Source organism: Macadamia integrifolia, unplaced genomic scaffold (genome assembly GCF_013358625.1).
Source record: "Macadamia integrifolia cultivar HAES 741 unplaced genomic scaffold, SCU_Mint_v3 scaffold1993, whole genome shotgun sequence".
In the NCBI taxonomy this organism is placed as follows: Eukaryota; Viridiplantae; Streptophyta; class Magnoliopsida; order Proteales; family Proteaceae; genus Macadamia; species Macadamia integrifolia.
In genome coordinates this window covers 11,889-19,476 of record NW_024868457.1, presented here as the reverse complement: position 1 = coordinate 19,476, position 7,588 = coordinate 11,889, and the positions used below count along the sequence as shown (strand labels likewise).

General features: G+C 38.0%; 1 non-coding gene across 1 annotated transcript; it reads right to left on the bottom strand.

The window, feature by feature from the left end:
- Positions 1–456: 456 nt before the first annotated feature.
- LOC122065397 lies at positions 457–563 on the bottom strand. Its single transcript, XR_006136001.1, has one exon. It is a non-coding gene; the product is annotated as a small nucleolar RNA R71 (small nucleolar RNA).
- Between the last annotated feature and the right edge of the window lie 7,025 nt (positions 564–7,588).

The following is a 7,588-nucleotide window of genomic DNA, read 5'->3' as shown; positions in this document are numbered from 1 at the left end:
GAAATGGTTAGAAAGAAGAGATCCAACAAGTAGTGACCCTATATGTTTGCTCTCTTTAAAACCCTTCACTATGGGAGACCAACAGCAAAACCCTTCACCTAAATCTCTGAAAGATAGGTTCTACCCTGCTAGAACAGCCCAACCTTCCTGCATAGTTCTACCACAAGCCCAGGGAAATAATTTGGAACTCAAATCTCAATACATCACTATGTTGTCCCACTTTTATGGGTTGACCTCTGAGGATACATACCTATTTCTAAGGGAATTTGAGAGGTATGTGTTCTAATTAAGATCCAACAACTTTCTAATGATGCTGTTAAGCTTAGATTTATCACTTTTGTATTAAAAGACCAAGCAAAGAAGTGGTTGTATGGGTTACCCACAAATTCCATAACCTCATGGGAACAGTTCACAGTTGTCTTCCTTAAAAAGTTTTTCCCAACTCATGAGACCAATAAGCTTAGAAGTGATATCCTTTAGTTTAGGAAAAAGCCTAGTGAGTCATTTTCCAAACTTATAGAGAGATTCAAGGATCTACTCCAAGAATGCCCTCACCATGGCCTAGACCTATGGCATTTATGTTAAATAATTTATAAGGGTATTGATTACCCAACTAAACAAATGATAGAGTCTATGTGCCCTGAGCGATTCACATCCTTTACAGATGAAGGAAAGGCATGAGAATTCTTACTCGACTTAGCTGACACAACTCGTGAGTGGGAATCAACCCAAGAGAGTGAAAGAACCATAGGAGGAAAATGATATTTTTTGGATGGGATAGTAGCCAGGGAAGTCCATTTGGATAGCCTAATCAAGAGAATTGAGGCTATTGTTCCTAGAGAGCCATCATCAGTCAATTTGGTTAAGATTTGTGCTTGGTGCCAGTCCCCTAGACATCTTATAGAAGAATGCCCCGACACCTTTGGGGGCACTTCTAATGATAGTGTTAATGCCTTATACCAGAATAATCCATATAGTAATACTTACAATCCAGGATGGAGAAATCACCAAAATTTCTCTTGGAATCAGGGCAACCAAGCAGGGCCTTCCAATTTCCATAATCAAGGTCAACCTGAACTCCAAAGTCCTCCGTTTGCACAATAATCTTTTTTCCAAAATACTTTTCCTAGGTCAAATGTAAGACCTCAGGCTAGTTTTCCTAAGGCTCTCTCCTATCATCTTATCAGCAACCTCCTGGGTTTACCAACACTGGAGAGGCAAGTAGGATAATTGACTTGAAAAAAAATATGGCCCTCCTCATGACAAACCATCAAAATCTTACCGGAGAACTCACTCAAATTGTCTCAATTATGCGTGAGAGGGAGAAATGAACTTTACCCAGTCAACCAAAGCCTAACCCTAGGCATCATCAGCCTATTAGTTCACAAACATCAACTAATGCACCATTGAATATAGTACAAGGTCAGACCCAACCATGGCCCTCTAACCAATGTAATGTCGTTTATGCCCTTAGGAGTGGTAGAGAGTACCAACAGAGCTTTCCTAAATCTTTCTCATCTATTACTCCTGTTAACTCTCCTTCAGTTGAGGACACAAGGGTGCCTCTTGTTTCAGGTTCGTCTGATGAACCTAAAGATTTTTCTGAAACTAAAGATGATTTGGTTGAGGAAACCAAAAATGATTCTTCTGAATAGGGGCAAATCCCTAACAGTCCTTATGTTCATCCTGTCCCATTTCCTAATCGCTTAGTAAACAAAAGGAAGACTGCTTCCATAGACAAAATTTTAGAAGTCTTCAAAAAGGTAGAAGTGAACATCCCTCTTTTGGATGCCATATCCCAGATCCCCGCCTATACAAAGGTACTGAAAGATTTGTGTACTCACAAACGTATCATTAGTGTGCCCAAAAAGGCATTCTTGGCAGGTAACATTAGTTCTATAATTACTCAGCCTATAGAAGCCAAGTATAAGGATCCAGGGAGCCCTACCATATCTTGTGTCATAGGCAACACCTACATTGAGCATGTCTTACTTGACCTTGGCGCAAGTGTGAATCTTTTACCTTACCATGTGTACAAGCAACTTAGATTGGGAGAATTCAAAGCCACTGGAACTACTCTTCAGTTGGCAGATAGGTCTGTTAAAATTCCTAAAGGGATGGTTGAGGATGTCTTACTAAAGGTGGGAGAATTTATTTTCCCTATTGATTTCATTATTTTAGATACCAAGCCCTTCTCAACCAAGGATGAGATCATAATAATTCTAGGAAGACCATTCTTGGCTATCAGTAATGCATTAATCAACTGCCGGAATGATTTTCTAAGATTATCTTTTGGTAACCAAACTGTTGAGTTTAACATGCTTAGGATAGGCAAGCAACCACATATGGAAGAAGAGATTAATATGATTGAGGATTTTCTAGATTTTTCTGATGATTTAATTACCAACTTTGATATTAATTTTGATTCAGAATTCCAAGAGTGTATGGATGAGTTAGATGGTGATAGTGAAAATTTTTTTTCTAAAGTCTTGAGTCTTCACACACCTGTGGAGCCCTTAGGACCCCTTTCCAATTCCATTCCCAAACCTTCCATAGTTGAGCCCCCTAAGCTAGATCTTAAGGGGTTGCCATCTAATTTGAGGTATGCTTTTCTAGGGCCTGACTAGACTCTTCCTGTAATAATTTCTTTAAATTTGACTTCTAGCCAGGAAGAGGAGTTACTTAAAGTGTTAAAAGATAATAAGGAAGCCCTAGGTTGGACCATGGCTGATATCAAGGGTATAAGCCCTTCTATTGTGCAACATCATATACATCTTATGGAGGATTCCAAACCATCCACGGAACTCCAAAGAAGAGCTAACCCAGTGATGATGGAAGCTATTAAGAAAGAGATCCTAAAGTGCTTAGATCATGGAATAATTTATCCTATTTCTGATAGCCAATGGGTAAGCCCAGTTCACATAGTGCCTTAGAAGTCTGGTGTGACTGTAGTTCCCAATGCCAATAATGAACTAATTCCAACCCATGTCCAATCTGGGTGGAGACTGTACATAGACTACAGAAAACTTAATGTGGCAACCTGAAAGGACCACTTCCCATTGCCATTCATTGACCAGATGTTAGAGAGGTTAGCTGGACATGAATACTATTATTTTCTTGATGGATATTTCAGCTATAACCAGATCCTAATTGCTTTAGAGGACCAACATAAGACCACTTTTATATGCCCATATGGAACATTTGCTAACAGGCATATGCCCTTTGGGCTTTGCAATGCCCCTGCTACGTTCCAACTATGCATGATGAGCATATTTTCTGACATGGTCAAAAAATTCTTAGAAGTATTTATGGATGACTTTTCAATTCATGGGAATTCCTATTCTGAATGTCTTCATCATCTTTCTCTAGTTCTGAAAAGGTGCATATCTAAGAATTTGATTTTGAATTGGGAGAAATGCCACTTCATAGTTAAATCTGGTATTGTTTTAGGCCATGTAATATCTAAGGATGGAATTAAGGTAGATAGAGCCAAAGTGGATTTAATTGATAATTTACCACCTCCTCAATCTGTTAAGGACGTTCGATCTTTTCTAGGGTATGCAGGCTTCTATAGAAGGTTTATTAAGAAATTTAGTCAGTTAGCCCGACCTCTCACTTCATTACTTGCCAAAGATCAAACTTTTGAGTTTTCTAAAGAGTACTTAGAATCCTTCAAACAACTTAAGGAGTTGACCAATGCACCCATTGTTCAACCACTTGTTTGGACTGAACCTTTTGAACTGATGTATGATGCTTCGGATTTCACCATAGGAGCGGTTTTGGGTCAAAGGATTAATAAGTTGCCCACTGTCATTTATTAAGCTAGTAGGACCTTAAATGATGCATAACTCAATTACCAGCCACTGAATAAGAATTTTTAGCGGTTGTGTTTGCATTAGAAAAGTTTTGATTTTACTTAGTTGGTTCACATGTGGTGGTGTATACTGATCATTCTGCTCTCAGATACTTAGTTCAGAAGAAGGATGCCAAAGCCCATCTCATTAGGTGGGTTTTACTTTTGCAAGAGTTTGATTTAGAAATTAGGGATAAAAAAGGAGTTAAAAACTTAGTTGCAGACCATTTATCCCGGCTTCCCAATTCCTTGACTGTCGATTCTCCAGTCAATGAGAACTTTTTAGATGAACAGTTATTTACAGTGTCTAGTGAACCATGGTTTACTGACATTGTTAACTTCTTAGTTTCAAGTGTGACTCGGGATCACTGGTCCACCCAAGATAAGTATAGGTTTCATTCCCAAGTTAAGCATTTTTCTGGGATGATTCTTATTTGTTTAAGATATGTCCGGATCAGATTATCCGACAATGTGTTCCTGATCATGAGTAACATTCCATTCTCTTTTTGTCATGATCATGCATGTGGTGGACACTTTGGACCTAAGAAGACTACCGCAAAGGTTCTCCAATGCGGATTTTATTGACCCACTCTTTTTAGAGATGCTTTTGATTTTTGTAAGGCTTGTCCCGCCTGTTAGTCTTTTGGCCGTATCAATAAGAGGAACATGATGCCCCTCAACCCTATTTTGGTAGTTGAGATCTTTGATGTATGGGGCATTGATTTTATGGAACCATTCCCTAATTCCTTTGGGAATTTGTACATACTTTTGGCCGTTGATTATGTTTCTAAATGGATAAAGGCCATACCTTGTAAATCTAATGATCACAAAGTGGTGGTCCAGTTTCTCAAAGAGAACATTTTTTCCCACTTTGGTGCATCACGTGCAATAATTAGTGATAGGGGTACTCATTTTTATAATCACCCTTTGAGGCCTTAATGAAAAAGTATGGGATCACCCATAAGTTATCTACCCCTTATCACCCCCAAACTAGTGGCCAAGTGGAGGTGTCTAATAGGAGATCAAACAAATCTTAGAGAAAACTGTTAATCCCAACCGTAAGGATTGGTTCCTTAGGCTCATTGATGCCTTGTGGGCCCATCGGACTGCATTCAAGACCGATCTTGGTCAGTCTCCCTGCCGTTTGGTGTATAGAAAAACTTGTCACTTACCAGTTGAGTTAGAGCATAAGGCCTTTTGGGCCATTAAGAAGCTCAACTTTGATTTGTCTGATACGGGAATTCATCATAGACTCCAACTATCTGAGTTGTAGGAACTTAGGAATGAAGCCTATGAAAGTTCTAGGATTTACAAGGAAAAGACCAAAGCTTTCCATGATAAACACATTCTGTGTAAATCTTTTACAATTGGTGATAAAGTCTTATTGTACAACTCTCGATTGCAATCTTTTCCTGGTAAGCTTAGATCCCGATGGGATGGCCCGTTTATTGTCCATAATGTATATCTCGAATGGGCTGTGGAGATTCTGAATCTAGGAACAAGGGTAATTTCGAAGGTTAATGGTCAGCGTTTAAAATCATTCCTCGAGTCTCCTAATACCAGTAGTGAAGAGGTCATGGATCTCCATGAACCTCTTTACACTGATGACTAACTTTTAATCAGGTATGATCCCCTTTCATTGTCTTCATTTTTAATTCTTTCCATACATTGAGGACATTTCATGACTTAAGTGTGGGGGAGGGAAACCAGTTTCTGCTTTTTCCATTTTGTTTTATTTGTTTTTCTTTTTGTTTTTTTGAGCTTACTAAAGAATGAAGTCCTACTTTGGCTTTTGGCTAATGATCATACCATTCGATTGCTTGGTGGATGAAAATAAAAGTTCTGACTAAGGTACCCATTTTGAACGTGTAAAAACCCTATTGAGAAGAAAGAAACAAGCTTGTGTCTTGAGATGGGGCTTTCTTTTGAAAAATAAGAGACCCCTATTTTATGGTGTTGGACCATATGTAAGTCCGTGGGTTCCTTGTACTTTTGATTTGGAGTTGAGACCTTTTTTTTTTAATTTGACATGGGTTGACAAATGCACAATTTTAAATGAAATGTGAAATGTGGTATAAAGAAGAATAAGAGTTGACTCTCTTGGAACTAGACAGGGCATTGTGCCTTAGGAAGCGTGGTGCCTTGATCGAAATTCCTTGGGAGGAAACTTCTGAAGGAACACTAGCATCACTGTCTTTGTGGGCATATGCAAAAGGTGAAGCTACATAGTAAATTGGGTGTCTGGTGTTTGCTCCACCATGTCATTCAGGCCAAAAGTAGTGGAGTAGAATAGAGTTTATTAAGTGAAAAAAAAGAGAAAAAAATGTCCAAATGTCATTAATGCTTAGTAATATGTTTTGGTAAAAAACACTCCAATGCCTTAGTCATTGGTTCCCTATTTCTTCACAAGTGGTTTTGCCTTAAGATAAGGATGTTTTGGAAGAGATGAGATGAGTTCCAAATTAAAAAATATGCTAGTGCCTGGAATTGATAAAGGGTAATAAAAGTTTAAGTGTGGGGGTCCCTTGTAAGAGAAATTATCTTTGCTCCGGATCGGTGTGGCCCTTACCTTTAGCCAAGGTTGGATTTGTTTATTCTGAATTTTAGGTGTATATTCACTACAAAACACCCATGAGACACAACTCGTCCACTAGGGGTGACCTAGGGGTTTAAAGGCTTGTTGCACATGCTAAGTGCAACCGTGATTCCTACGAAAGTGAGTTAGGATTTTTATTTTTATTCTTTTTCTTTTTGTTTTGCTCGAGGGCTAGCAAAGTCTAAGTGTGGGAGAATTCTGATGAGCATATTTATGTGTAAAATCTAGGGTAATAAAACACGCATTTTGCATATTTAGAATGGAGCTACCTTGGGTTTTACTCTCTTTTTGTAGGTTTTGTATTTTAAAGGCTTTAAGCATTATCGGGTGTCATATCTCTCCAATAACAATTACCTAGTGTAGTTGGTGAGCTATGGTGTGCAAAATTCCCTTGCTCACCAGGAGGTCTCAAGTTCGAATCTCATGGTTGTCTTTTTTTGGAGAATTTTGTTGAAGATTTCCTACTTTTTACTCACTTAAAGCACTAAGGGCATGGAGGAGATTTTCACATCAAATTAGAAGTAAAGAAAATCGTGGAAGGGGTTCCTGCGCAAGAAGAAAAGAAGAAAAAAAAAGGGAGAAATAAATCTTGTCCAAATCTTCTCTCTCCTCCACATCATCACCAAAAGATTGTCCAAATCACACAAAGCAAGAAGGAAAATCATCCTTTGGAGGGAGAAAAAGAAGAAAAATAAATTAAAAAAAAAGGAAAGAAAATAAGCAAAAAAAGAAATTATAGGAAATTTCTCCAAGTTTATTTCTCTCTTCTCTCTGCTCCACCTTAGCACTTTTGGTCTCAAAAGATCTCACTACCAAATCTCCCTTTTATGAAAGAAAAATTTGTTACCCTACTTCCCCATTCCCTATAAAAACAACTCATGTAAGAGGAGGGGAGATACTTCATTCTTCTTCTAGGTTTTTTCTAGTTGCTCTATCTTTTTCTCTAGTTTTCTCTTTCTCTAGCTATAGTTCTAGTTTATGTTTTAAAACTTTTGTAAGTTCTTTTTATTCATTTAATGCAAGCACTTTTGTTTTTGATTCAGTTTTTATTTTTATTTTTATTGTTTAAGCAATTGAAGTTGTAATTTTCAAGTTCTAGTTCTAGGCTTAGTTCTAGGTGACAAGAATAAGCTATGAAG